Genomic DNA, 12,662 nt, shown 5'->3' with positions numbered 1-12,662 from the left:
TCCCTCAATTTTATGTCACCAAATCAAGTTTTATATTGGTTGTTGAAAATTTCAGAAAATGAAGAAGTTCAAATTTGGAGAGTTGTTCAAGAAGGGAACAACCAGCACCGGGAGGCCTTCTAGGTCCGCCACCCGGATTAGGCAATCATACAATGAAGACATCCTCGCGCCTAGCTTCGCGCCCGAAGAGGACCACGGTCCCCCTAATGCTTCTACTTTTCCATGTTATGATTTTCTAAGGAATGCAGGGATACTGGAGGATTTCTTGACCCTTGTCAACAGGGCAGGGTTAACCACCTATATGAATGATGAAAGGGAGCAATACCACATGCTCACCAAGATTTTTGTCGAGAGTTTCAAGCTCGACAACAAACAATATGAGCCAACGGTTGCATTCAGAATCTATGGTAAGACTGTGACTATGCCATTGAAGGATTTTTGTTGTGCCTTGGACATTGCCCCTGTAGGTACAGCAAGTAGGATTGATGACAACCCTCGGGACTTGCTGGAACTCTACCGAGGGATCACCGATGACGACTGTCGCACCATTCAGCGGGGCAAGATAAGGAACATCCAACTTCCCGCCATTAAGTATTTTGCATATTACATTGCTACTAGCATTCTTGGTAGGGAAAACACTAGTAATATCTCTAGCTACCATCTTGCTTTCTTGAACATTGCACTTACTGGACAAACATCCTATCACCTTGGTGCTCTTATTGCTCGCCGCCTGTCTACCAGGGGGCCTATTTTTGGAGGAACTATCGCATTGCGTGTTTTAACATTTCTTAATCTTCCTATTGATCCTAATGATGTGCCATTGGCCCCTAGGAGACTCGATATTACTGCTATGAAGAGTCATCATTTTGTTACAACTGACTCTACTTTAGATAATATGGTATATAGAATGTTGTTTTCTGACGGGGAGGAGAAGGAAATCCCTCTTCCCCAACCTGGTTTGTTAAGTAGTGACAGGCAATCATGGTCGTGCACTAAGGAGGAGGTGGATGAACATATGAAGATACAAGAGTTCCACCAGCAACATGACTCCGAGGACGTCGGGACCTCCTACGACCACACCGTCACATATCCGGGTGCTTCTTCTAGCACATACCCGGAATACGACCCATCTTCATATTACGGAGATACTACTTCATGGGATCGATGGGATTGAACTCCACTTAGGCCAAAAGCCTAAGCTTGGGGGAAGGTATACCGGCATCACTCATTCTTTGCATATTATGATTGCTGGATACTTGCACATACTTGCTTTGTTCGTTTGAGTGGTTTTCTAACAAGAGGAAGATGATATTTGGGGAAGTGCTGCCTGAAAACAGATTCTGGGCTGTTACCGTAAAAATTCGTGTGCACAGCCAGAACGTTATTTTAAGTTGAAAATTTTTGTGCATGTTCCCCAGGTTGTTATCTAACTTTCATTAGTTGAACACTTTTTGAACTGAGCAACGTAAGATTTTTGTAAAAATCGATTTCTGTACTGCTGTCAGGTTTTGGCAGATTTCTGCCATCTTGTTTTTCTGTGTTTCTTTTAGTTTGTTATTTCTTGCTTTCGCTTTGTTTCTTTCCCAAAACACAAAAAGACCAAAAATATTTCTGTTGTTTCTCTTCATCATTTGTTTATCTTGGTTTTTGCATTTGTTTCACTTTATTTGCTATTGCTAGTTTGCTATAAGAAAACCCAAAAAGATTTTGCTTTGTTTGCTTGTTTCCTTTTGTTCTTGTTCTCAAATTTGAAAACACCAAAAATATTTGCTGTTCTTCTTTGGTTTGTAAAGTTCTTTATGAGTTCAATGGTCTTCGGTGGCTGGAGCGTGGTTTTCATTTCATATTATCCAAGCTACACAAGTGAGAAGGCAATAATGACGATCTACGACAATCTGATTGTGGTGAGAGGCTGGTATGAACTCTATTTGTTTTCGTTTTTGTACATATACTCATCCATGTGAGCATGCTTAGTTGGTTCATGTGAGGTATATGTTATTTGAGAAAGTCTAGTAGTTTATGATCTCTCATGTTTAGCTCCAATCTATTAATATGAGTAGCATGTCATGGATGTTTGCTTGCATTGTTTTATTCATAAGTAAGTATGGCATTGTGGTATCCTCCTCTGAATAATTCATTTATATCGACTTGGCACATGCTCACGCATGCATATGACTGAATAAAAAGTCAATTAAGCCTCGATGATTTACATTGCTTCAGAGTTCTTGTATCACCTTTATGCCTCAGTTAATTTATTTTGCCGCAAGCATGATTATGACGATTCATCGCTCTCTTGATTTGTCGCTCCCTAGTCTTTTTGCTAGCCTTCACTTGTACTGAGCGGGAACGCTGCTCGTGCCTCCAAACACATGAAAACCAAGTCATTCCAGAGTGTCCACCATAAATACCTATGCATGGCATTTCAAACCATTCCAAGTAAATTCTCATGCGCTACCTTTAAAATCTTCAAAATGCTTCTTAATTTGTGTTAATGTTTCATAGCTCATGAGGAAGTATGTGGTGTTTAGCTTTCAACCTTGTCATTTACTTTTGACGGACTCTCATATGGAATAGTGGCACATCCGCTTATCCAATAATTTTGCAAAAAGAGCTGGCAATGGGATTCCCAGTCCCGAATTAATTGAACTTAAATAGACACTCCTCCATGGTTTGTGATTGTTGGACGGCACCCGAAGGATTCGGTTAGCCATGGCTTGTGTAAGCAAAGGTTGGGGGGAGTGTCATCATCATAATAAAACTAAAATAAAAAGGCACTCCTTCATGGTATGAGATTGTTGGCGGGCACCCGAGGATTCGGTTAGCCATGGTTTGTGCAAGAAAGGTTGGAAGGAGTGCCACATAAATATGCAATAATTCATGGGAGCCGCTCTTGAAAGTCCGGTTGGCGAGGTAGTTAGTGTACCCATTACCATTCGTTGACAACAACAAACACCTCTCAAAATAATTTTACTCCTGATTTATAAAAATGAAAAGCTCTAGCGCATGTTAATCCCTGCTTCCCTCCGCGAAGGGTCAATCTTTTACTTTTATGTTGTGTCTCCATTATTTCTTTGAGTACTATCTTGAGAGCACAACTCGTCATTCTTAGTATAATATGCTTGTCTCAAAATATGATTGATTGTGGTATAACTTTGATGCTTTTATCTTTGACAATCACTACTTCTAGTCTTTCTATGAACTTCAAAGGTGCCCGGGCATTTATGTTTTGCCAATCAAATACAGGCAAGCGAGATACCACTTTATCATGCTCTCTTATGAACATTGCAATCCTGCTTATGTACATGATTCATGATGCTTATTATTAATTGTTGGTACCTCTCCATGATTGACATAACTGTTAGATGATCTTATTTGCATGTGTCTCATCATGAACTGCTTAAGTATTAGCCATAGCATGAGAATATATACATCATATGAGCAAAAGTGTTCGTGAAAGTTCTTTTATCGCTCAGTTGTTAACTGAATTGCTTGAGGACAAGCAATAAGCTAAGCTTGGGGGAGTTGATACGTCCAAAACGTATCTACTTTCCCGAACACTTTTGCTATTGTTTGGCCTCTAATTTGTGTATTTTGGATGCAACTAACACGGACTAACGCTGTTTTCAGCAGAACCGCTCCGGTGTCTCGTTTTTGTGCGGAAATCCAACTTTCGGGAAAAACCTCGGAATTTATGCGAAGGCCCTATTTTCCCAGGAAACTAACGGAGCCAGAAGGGCAATTGAAGTGGAGGCCCGAGGGCCCCACACCACCAGGCGGCGCGGCCCAGGGGGGGCCCGCGCGGCCAGGTGGTGTGGCCCCCTCGGCCGGCCTCCGACGCCCTCCTTCGGACTACTTATTCGCCTCGACCTAAAAACGCCTAGAGAGAAGGCGAAGTCACCAGAAACCCTCCAGAACGCCGCCACATCGCGAAACTCCGTCGCGGGAGCCAGAAGTCTCCGTTCCGGCACTCCGCCGGGACGGGGAATTGGAGGAGATCATCACCGCCATCACCGCCAACGCCTCTACATCAACCAGCCATGTTTCCCCCATCCATGAGTGAGTAATTCCCCCGCTGTAGGCCGAAGGGGATGGTAGGGATTGGATGAGATTGGTCATGTAATAGCATAAGATTGTTAGGGCATAGTGCCTAGTGTCCGTAGATGGTACTTTTATGATATTGTTGCAACTTGTTATGCTTAATGCTTGTCACTAGGGCCCGAGTGCCATGATCTCAGATCTGAACATGTTATTGATTCATGAAGATATTCGTTGTTTATGATCTTACCCGCAAGTTGTATACACATGTCGCTGTCCGGAACCAATGGCCCCGAAGTGACAAAATCGGGACAACCGGAGGGAATGGTAGTGATGTGAGGATCACATGTGTTCACGGAGTGTTAATGCTTTGCTCCGGTACTCTATTAAAAGGAGTACCTTAATATCCAAGTAGTTTCCCTTGAGGCCCGGCTGCCACCGGCTGGTAGGACAGAAGATGTTGTGCAAGTTTCTCATTGCGAGCACGTACGACTATAATTGGAACACATGCCTATTGATTGATTAGTACTTGGACACCGTTTTATTATTATCTCGCAAATGCCCTCGCTATGATTGTTACATGAGTTTCTCTCATCCATGCAACGCCCGTCATCCGTCCCCGTGCCTACGGTATTTTAATCCTGCTGTTTACTAAAATCACTACTCGCTGTCTTTGTTACTCTGCTCGTCGTTATTTCACTACTGCTATCGCTATAAAACTCGTTACTATCGATAAACTCTTGCGAGCAAGTCTCGTTTCCAGGTGCAACTGAATTGACAACTCCGTTGTTAAGGCTTCCAAGTATTCTTTGTCTCCCCTTGTGTCGAATCAATAAATTGGGTAATACTTCCCTCGAAGACTGTTGCGATCCCCTATACTTGTGGGTCATCAAACCCCTAGTACCGAGAGCCACGATACGGAAAACCTTCCAGAGACGCCGCCGCCGCCAATCCCATCTCGGGGGATTCAGGAGATCGCCTCCGGCACCCTGCCGGAGAGGGGAATCATCTCCCGGAGGTCTCTTCATCACCATGATCGCCTCCGGATCGATGTGTGAGTAGTCCACCCCTGGACTATGGGTCCATAGCAGTAGCTAGATGGTTGTCTTCTCCTCATTGTGCTATCATGTTAGATCTTGTGAGCTGCCTATCATGATCAAGATCATCTATTTGTAATGCTACATGTTGTGTTTGTTGGGATCCGATGAATATTGAATAGTATGTCAAGTTGATTATCAATCTATCATATATGTTGTTTATGTTCTTGCATGCTCTCCGTTGCTAGTAGAGGCTCTGGCCAAGTTGATACTTGTGACTCCAAGAGGGAGTATTTATGCTCGATAGTGGGTTCATGCCTCCATTGAATCCGGGACGAGTGACGGAAAGTTCTAAGGTTGTGGATGTGCTCGTTGCCACTAGGGATAAAACATCAATGCTTTGTCTAAGGATATTTATGTTGATTACATTACGCACCATACTTAATGCAATTGTCTGTTGTTTGCAACATAATACTGGAAGGGGTTCGGATGATAACCTGAAGGTGGACTTTTTAGGCATAGATGCATGCTGGATAGAAGTCTATGTACATTGTCGTAATGCCCTGATTAAATCTCATAGTACTCATCATGATATATGTATGTGCATTGTTATGCCTTTTTTATTTGTCAATTGCCCAACTGTAATTTGTTCACCCAACATGCTACTTATCTTATGGGAGAGACACCACTAGTGAACTGTGGACCCCGGTCCATTCTTTACATCTGAAATACAATCTACTGCAATTGTTCTTTACTGTTCTTCGCAAACAAACATCATCATCCACACTATACATCTAATCCTTTGTTTACAGCAAGCCGGTGAGATTGACAACCTCACTGTTACGTTGGGGCAAAGTACTTTGATTGTGTTGTGCAGGTTCCACGTTGGCGCCGGAATCCCTGGTGTTGCGCCGCACTACACTCCGTCGCCAGCAACCTTCACGTGTTCCTTGACTCCTACTGGTTCGATAACCTTGGTTTCATACTGAGGGAAAACTCGCTGTTGTACGCATCACACCTTCCTCTTGGGGTTCCCAACGGACGTGTGTTAACTACTACCACGCCAACAGCAAGGATTTTTCTGGCGCCGTTGCCGGGGAGATCAAGACACGCTGCAAGGGGAGTCTCCCACATCCAATCTCTTTACTTTGTTTTTTTCTTGCTTTACTTTGTTTTATTTACTGCTTTGTTTGCTCTTATATCAAAAACACAAAAAAATAGTTGCTAGTTTTACTTTATTTACTGTCTTGCTCTCTATATCGAAAACACAAAAAAATTAGTTACTTGCATTTACTTTATCTAGTTTGCTTTATTTACTACTGCTAAAATGGGTACTGTTGAGAATACTAAGTTATGTGACTTCACTAGCACAAATAATAATGATTTCTTATGCACACCTATTGCTCCACCTGCTACTACAGCAGAATTCTTTGAAATTAAACCTGCTTTAGTAAATCTTGTTATGAGAGAGCAATTTTCTGGTGTAAGTTCTGATGATGCTGCTGCCCATCTTAATAATTTTGTTGAACTTTGTGAAATGCAAAAGTATAAGGATGTAGATGGTGACATTATAAAATTAAAATTGTTTCCTTTCTCCTTAAGAGGAAGAGCTAAAGATTGGTTGCTATCTCTGCCTAGAAATAGTATTGATTCATGGACTAAATGTAAGGATGCTTTTATTGGTAGATATTATCCTCCCGCTAAAATTATATCTTTGAGAAGAGCATAATGAATTTCAAGCAATTAGATAATGAACATGTTGCTCAAGCATGGGAGAGAATGAAATCTTTGGTGAAGAATTGCCCTACCCATGGACTAACTACTTGGATGATCATCCAAACCTTTTATGCAGGACTGAATTTTTCTTCGCGGAACCTATTGGATTCAGCTGCTGGAGGTACCTTGATGTCCATCACTCTGGGGGAGGCAACAAAGCTTCTTGATAATATGATGATAAATTACTCTGAATGGCACACGGAAAGAGCTCCACAAGGTAAGAAGGTAAATTCTGTTGAAGAAACCTCCTCCTTGAGTGATAAGATTGATGCTATTATGTCTATGCTTGTGAATGGTAGATCTAATGTTGATCCTAATAATGTTCCTTTAGCTTCATTGGTTGCCCAAGAAGAACATGTCGATGTGAATTTCATTAAAAGTAATAATTTCAACAACAATGCTTATAGGAATAATTCTGGTAACAACTATAGGCCATATCCTTCTGCTAATGGTAATGGTTATGGTAATTCCTATGGGAATTCTTACAACAATAATAGGAATGTACCCCCTGGTCTTGAAGCCATGCTTAAAGAATTTATTAGTACACAAACTGCTTTTAACAAATCTGTTGAAGAAAAGCTTGATAAAATTGATATTCTTGCTTCTAAGGTTGATAGACTTGCCTCTGATGTTGATCTTTTAAAATTGAAAGTTATGCCTAATAAGGACAATGATAATAAAATTGTTACTACAGCAAATTCCATCCAAGTTCGAATTAATGAAATATTAGATTGATGGCTGAACTACATGCTAGGTGGGAAAGAGAAGAAAATGAAAAACTAGCTAAAGAGAATAATGTAGCTAAAGTTTGGACTATTACCACCACTAGTAATGATAATGCTTCACATGTTGCTACACCCCCTACTATCAATGGTAAAATAATTGGTGTTGGCAAAGTTTCTACTCCTAGTGCAAAGCGTGCAAAATTGCCTGAAACTGCTAAAACTGCTGAAAGTGATAAAACTGCTGAAATTTTTCAAAATATTGGGGACAATGATACCATTGCTGTAGATTATAATGGTTTAGATTTTGATGATTGTCACATCTCTTTAGTTATAAAGTTCTTACAAAAACTTGCTAAAAGTCCCAATGCTAGTGCTATTAATTTAGCCTTTACAAAACATATTACAAATGCTCTCATAAAAGCTAGAGAAGAGAAACTAAAACTTGGAACCTCTATTCCTAGGAAGTTGGAAGATGGTTGGGAGCCCATCATTAAGATGAGGGTCAATGATTTTGATTGTAATGCTTTATGTGATCTTGGTGCAAGTATTTCTGTAATGCCTAAGAAAATCTATGATATGCTTGACTTGCCACCATTGAAAAATTGTTATTTAGATGTTAATCTTGCTGATAATGCTATAAAGAAACCTTTGGGAGGATTGATAATGTTCGTATTATGGTTAACAATAACCTTGTCCCCGTTGATTTTGTTGTCTTGGATATTGAATGCAATGCATCTTGTCCCATTATATTGGGAAGACCTTTTCTTCGAACTGTTGGTGCTACTATTGATATGAAGGAAGGTAATATTAAATATCAATTTCCTCTTAAGAAAGGTATGGAACACTTCCCTAGAAAGAGAATGAATTTACCTTATGATTCTATTATTAGAACAAATTATGATGTTGATGTTTCGTCTCTTGACAATACTTGATTCACACTTTCTGCGCCTAGCTGAAAGGCGTTAAAGAAAAGCGCTTATGGGAGACAACCCATTATTTTACTTCTGCACTTCGTTTTATATTTGAGTCTTGGAAGTTGTTACTACTGTAGCAACCTCTCCTTATCTTTATTTCATTGCATTGTTGTGCCAAGTAAAGTCTTTGATAGTAAAGTCAATACTAGATTTGGATTACTACGCAGGAACAGATTTCTTGCTGTCACGAAATTGAGCCGCACCTGCTGTAGAAAATTTATAAAAATCTGCCAATTTACGTGCGTGATCCTCAGATATGTACGCAACTTTCATTTAATTTGGGAATTTTCATCTGAGCAAGTTTAGTGCCTCAAAAAAATTCGTCTTTACGGACTGTTCTGTTTTGACAGATTCTGCCTTTTATTTCGCATTGCCTGTTTTGCTATGTTTGATGGATTTCTTTGTTCCATTAACTTTCAGTAGCTTTGTGCAATGTCCAGAAGTGTTAAGAATGATTATGTCACCTCTGAATATATGAATTTTCAATTATGCACCAACCCTCTAATGAGATTGTTTTGAGTTTGGTGTGGAGGAAGTTTTCAAGGGTCAAGAGAGGAGGATGATACAATATGATCAAGAAGAGTGAAAAGTCTAAGCTTGAGGATGCCCCCGTGGTTCATCCCTGCATATTTTAAGAAGACTCAAGCATCTAAGCTTGGGGATGCCCAAGGCATCCCTTCTTCATCGACAACTTATCAGGTCACCTCTAGTGAAACTATATTTTTATTCCGTCACATCTTATGTGATTTACTCGGAGCGTCTGTTTGTTTTTGTTTTTGTTTTTGTTTGAATAAAATCGGATCCTAGCATTCCTTGTTTGGGAGAGAGACACGCTCCGCTGTTTCGTATGAACACATATGTTCTTAGCTTTATCTTTAATGTTCATTGCGAAGGTTGAACTGCTTCATTCATTGCTATATGGTTGGAAATAGAAAATGCTACATGTGGTAATTGGTATAATGTCTTGAATAATTTAATACTTGGAAATTTTTGTGCTCATATAGATCATGTTTAAGCTCTTGCATCATGTACTTTGCACCCATTAATGAATAACTACATAGAGCTTGTTAAAATTTGGTTTGCATGATTAGTTTCTCTAGAGTCTAGATATTTTTTGGTTAAGGTGTTTGAACAACAAGGAGACGATGTAAAGTCTTATAATACTTACAATATGTTCATATGTGAGCTTTGCTGCACCTTTTATACTTGAGCTTGCTTCAAACAACCTTGCTAGCCTAGCCTTGTATTGAGAGGAATTCTTCTCGTGCATCCAAATCCTTGAGCCAAAAACTATGCCATTTGTGTCCACCATACCTACCTACTACATGGTATTTCTCTGCCATTCCAAAGTACATTACTTGAGTGCTACCTTTAAAATTCTATTCTTTGTCTTTGCAATATATAGCTCATGGGAAAATAGCCTTAAAAACTATTGTGGTGAAGAATATGTACTTATGTGTCTTATTTCTTAATAAGTTGCTTGTTGAGCGGTAACCATGTTTACGGGGACGCCATCAACTTTTACACCTTTGTTGAATATCATGTGAGTTGCTATGCATGTTCGTCTTGTCTGAAGTAAGGGCGATTTTCATGATCAAATGGTTTGAGTACGCATATTGTTAGAGAAGAACATTGGGCCGCTAACTAAAGCCATGATTCATGGTGGAAGTTTCAGTTTGGACAATCAATCCTCAATCTCTTATGAGAATTTTAATTGTTGTTGAATGCTTATGCATTAAAGAGGAGTCAATTATCTGTTGTCTATGTTGTCCCGGTATGGATGTCTAAGTTGAGAATAATCAAAAGCGAGAAATCCAATGCGAGCTTTCTTCTCCTTAGACCTTTGTACAGGCGGCATAGAGGTACCCCTTTGTGACACTTGGTTGAAACATATGCTATGCAATGATAATCCATGTTAATCCAAGCTAATTAGGACAAGGTGCGAGCACTATTGGTATACTATGCATGAGGCTCGCAACTTATAGGATATCTTATATATAACACATATGATTTATTACTACCGTTGACAAAATTGTTTCTTGTTTTCAAAATGAAAAGCTCTAGCACAAATATAGTAATCCATGCTTCCCTCTGCGAAGGGCGATTCTTCTACTTTATTGTTGAGTCAGTTTACCTATTCTTTCTATCTCAGAAGCAAACACTTGTATCAACTGTGTGCATTGATTCTTACATGTTTACCTATTGCACTTGTTATATTACTTTGTGTTGACAATTATCCATGAGATATACATGTTGAAGTTGAAAGCAACTGCTGAAACTTATATCTTACTTTGTGTTGCTTCAATGCATTTACTTTGAATCTATTGCTTTATGAGTAACTCTTATGCAAGTCTTATTGATGCTTGTCTTGAAAGTATTATTCATGAAAAGTCTTTGCTATATGATTCATTTGTTTACTCATTATCTTCACCATTGCTTCGAATCGCTGCATTCATCTCATATGCTTTACAATAGTATTGATCAAGATTATGATAGCATGTCACTTCAGAAATTATCCTTGTTATCGTTTACCTACTCGAGGGCGAGTAGAAACTAAGCTTGGGGATGCTTGATACGTCTCAAACGTATCTATAATTTCTTATGTTCCATGCTACTTTTATGATGATACTCACATGTTTTATACACATTATATGTCATATTTATGCATTTTCCGGCACTAACCTATTGACGAGATGCCGAAGAGCCGATTGTTGTTTTCTGCTGTTTTTGGTTTCAGAAATCCTACAAAGGAAATATTCTCGGAATTGGACGAAATCAACGCCCAGGGTCTTATTTTTTCACGAAGCTTCCAGAAGACCGAGGGAGAAACGAAGTGGGGCCACGGGGCGCCGCCACACTAGGGCGGCGCGGCCTAAGGGGAGCCCGCGCGGCCCTAGCGTGTGGGGCCCCCGCGACTCCTCCAACTCCGCCCTTCCGCCTACTTAAAGCCTTCGCCGCGAAACCCCTAGTACCGAGAGCCACGATACGGAAAACCTTCCAGAGACGCCGCCGCCGCCAATCCCATCTCGGGGGATTCAGGAGATCGCCTCCGGCACCCTGCCGGAGAGGGGAATCATCTCCCGGAGGTCTCTTCATCACCATGATCGCCTCCGGATCGATGTGTGAGTAGTCCACCCCTGGACTATGGGTCCATAGCAGTAGCTAGATGGTTGTCTTCTCCTCATTGTGCTATCATGTTAGATCTTGTGAGCTGCCTATCATGATCAAGATCATCTATTTGTAATGCTACATGTTGTGTTTGTTGGGATCCGATGAATATTGAATACTATGTCAAGCTGATTATCAATCTATCATATATGTTGTTTATATTCTTGCATGCTCTCCGTTGCTAGTAGAGGCTCTAGCCAAGTTGATACTTGTGACTCCAAGAGGGAGTATTTATGCTCGATAGTGGGTTCATGCCTCCATTGAATCTAGGACAGTGACAGAAAGTTCTAAGGTTGTGGATGTGTTGTTGCCACTAGGGATAAAACATCAATGCTTTGTCTAAGGATATTTGTGTTGATTACATTACACACCATACTTAATGCAATTGTCCGTTGTTTGCAACTTAATACTTGGAAGGGGTTCGGATGATAACCTCGAAGGTGGACTTTTTAGGCATAGATGCATGCTTGGATAGCGGTCTATGTACTTTGTCGTAATGCCCTGATTAAATCTCATAGTACTCATCATGATATATGTATGTGCATTGTTATGCCTTCTTTATTTGTCAATTGCCCAACTGTAATTTGTTCACCCAACATGCTTGTTGTGGGTATACTTTATGGGTATATCAACGGCATGGCCTAGATCCGGCAAGCCCGGGTGGCCCATAGTTGGTGATGAGGCATGTGGCCCATCGGGCGGCCCAGTTGCTGTAGATCCTGAAGGATGAAGTCCAGCCCAGGAACAGGGAGCCGGATCTCAACCGACCTACGAAGGAGGCCGGATCCGTGACGGCCCATGAAGTATCCGGATCCAGCACATACTTAGAGGAAGGCGGATCCTTGACGTACACGGCAAGATATTGTACCGTAGTTAGGCAACTTGTATTCCGGCTAGGACTCTCCATGTAAACCCTAGATCCGTGCGCCTTTATAAGCCGGATCGGG

This window comes from Lolium rigidum, chromosome 3 (genome assembly GCF_022539505.1).
Source record: "Lolium rigidum isolate FL_2022 chromosome 3, APGP_CSIRO_Lrig_0.1, whole genome shotgun sequence".
Lineage (NCBI taxonomy): Eukaryota > Viridiplantae > Streptophyta > Magnoliopsida > Poales > Poaceae > Lolium > Lolium rigidum.
Note: the sequence above shows the minus strand (reverse complement) of the source record.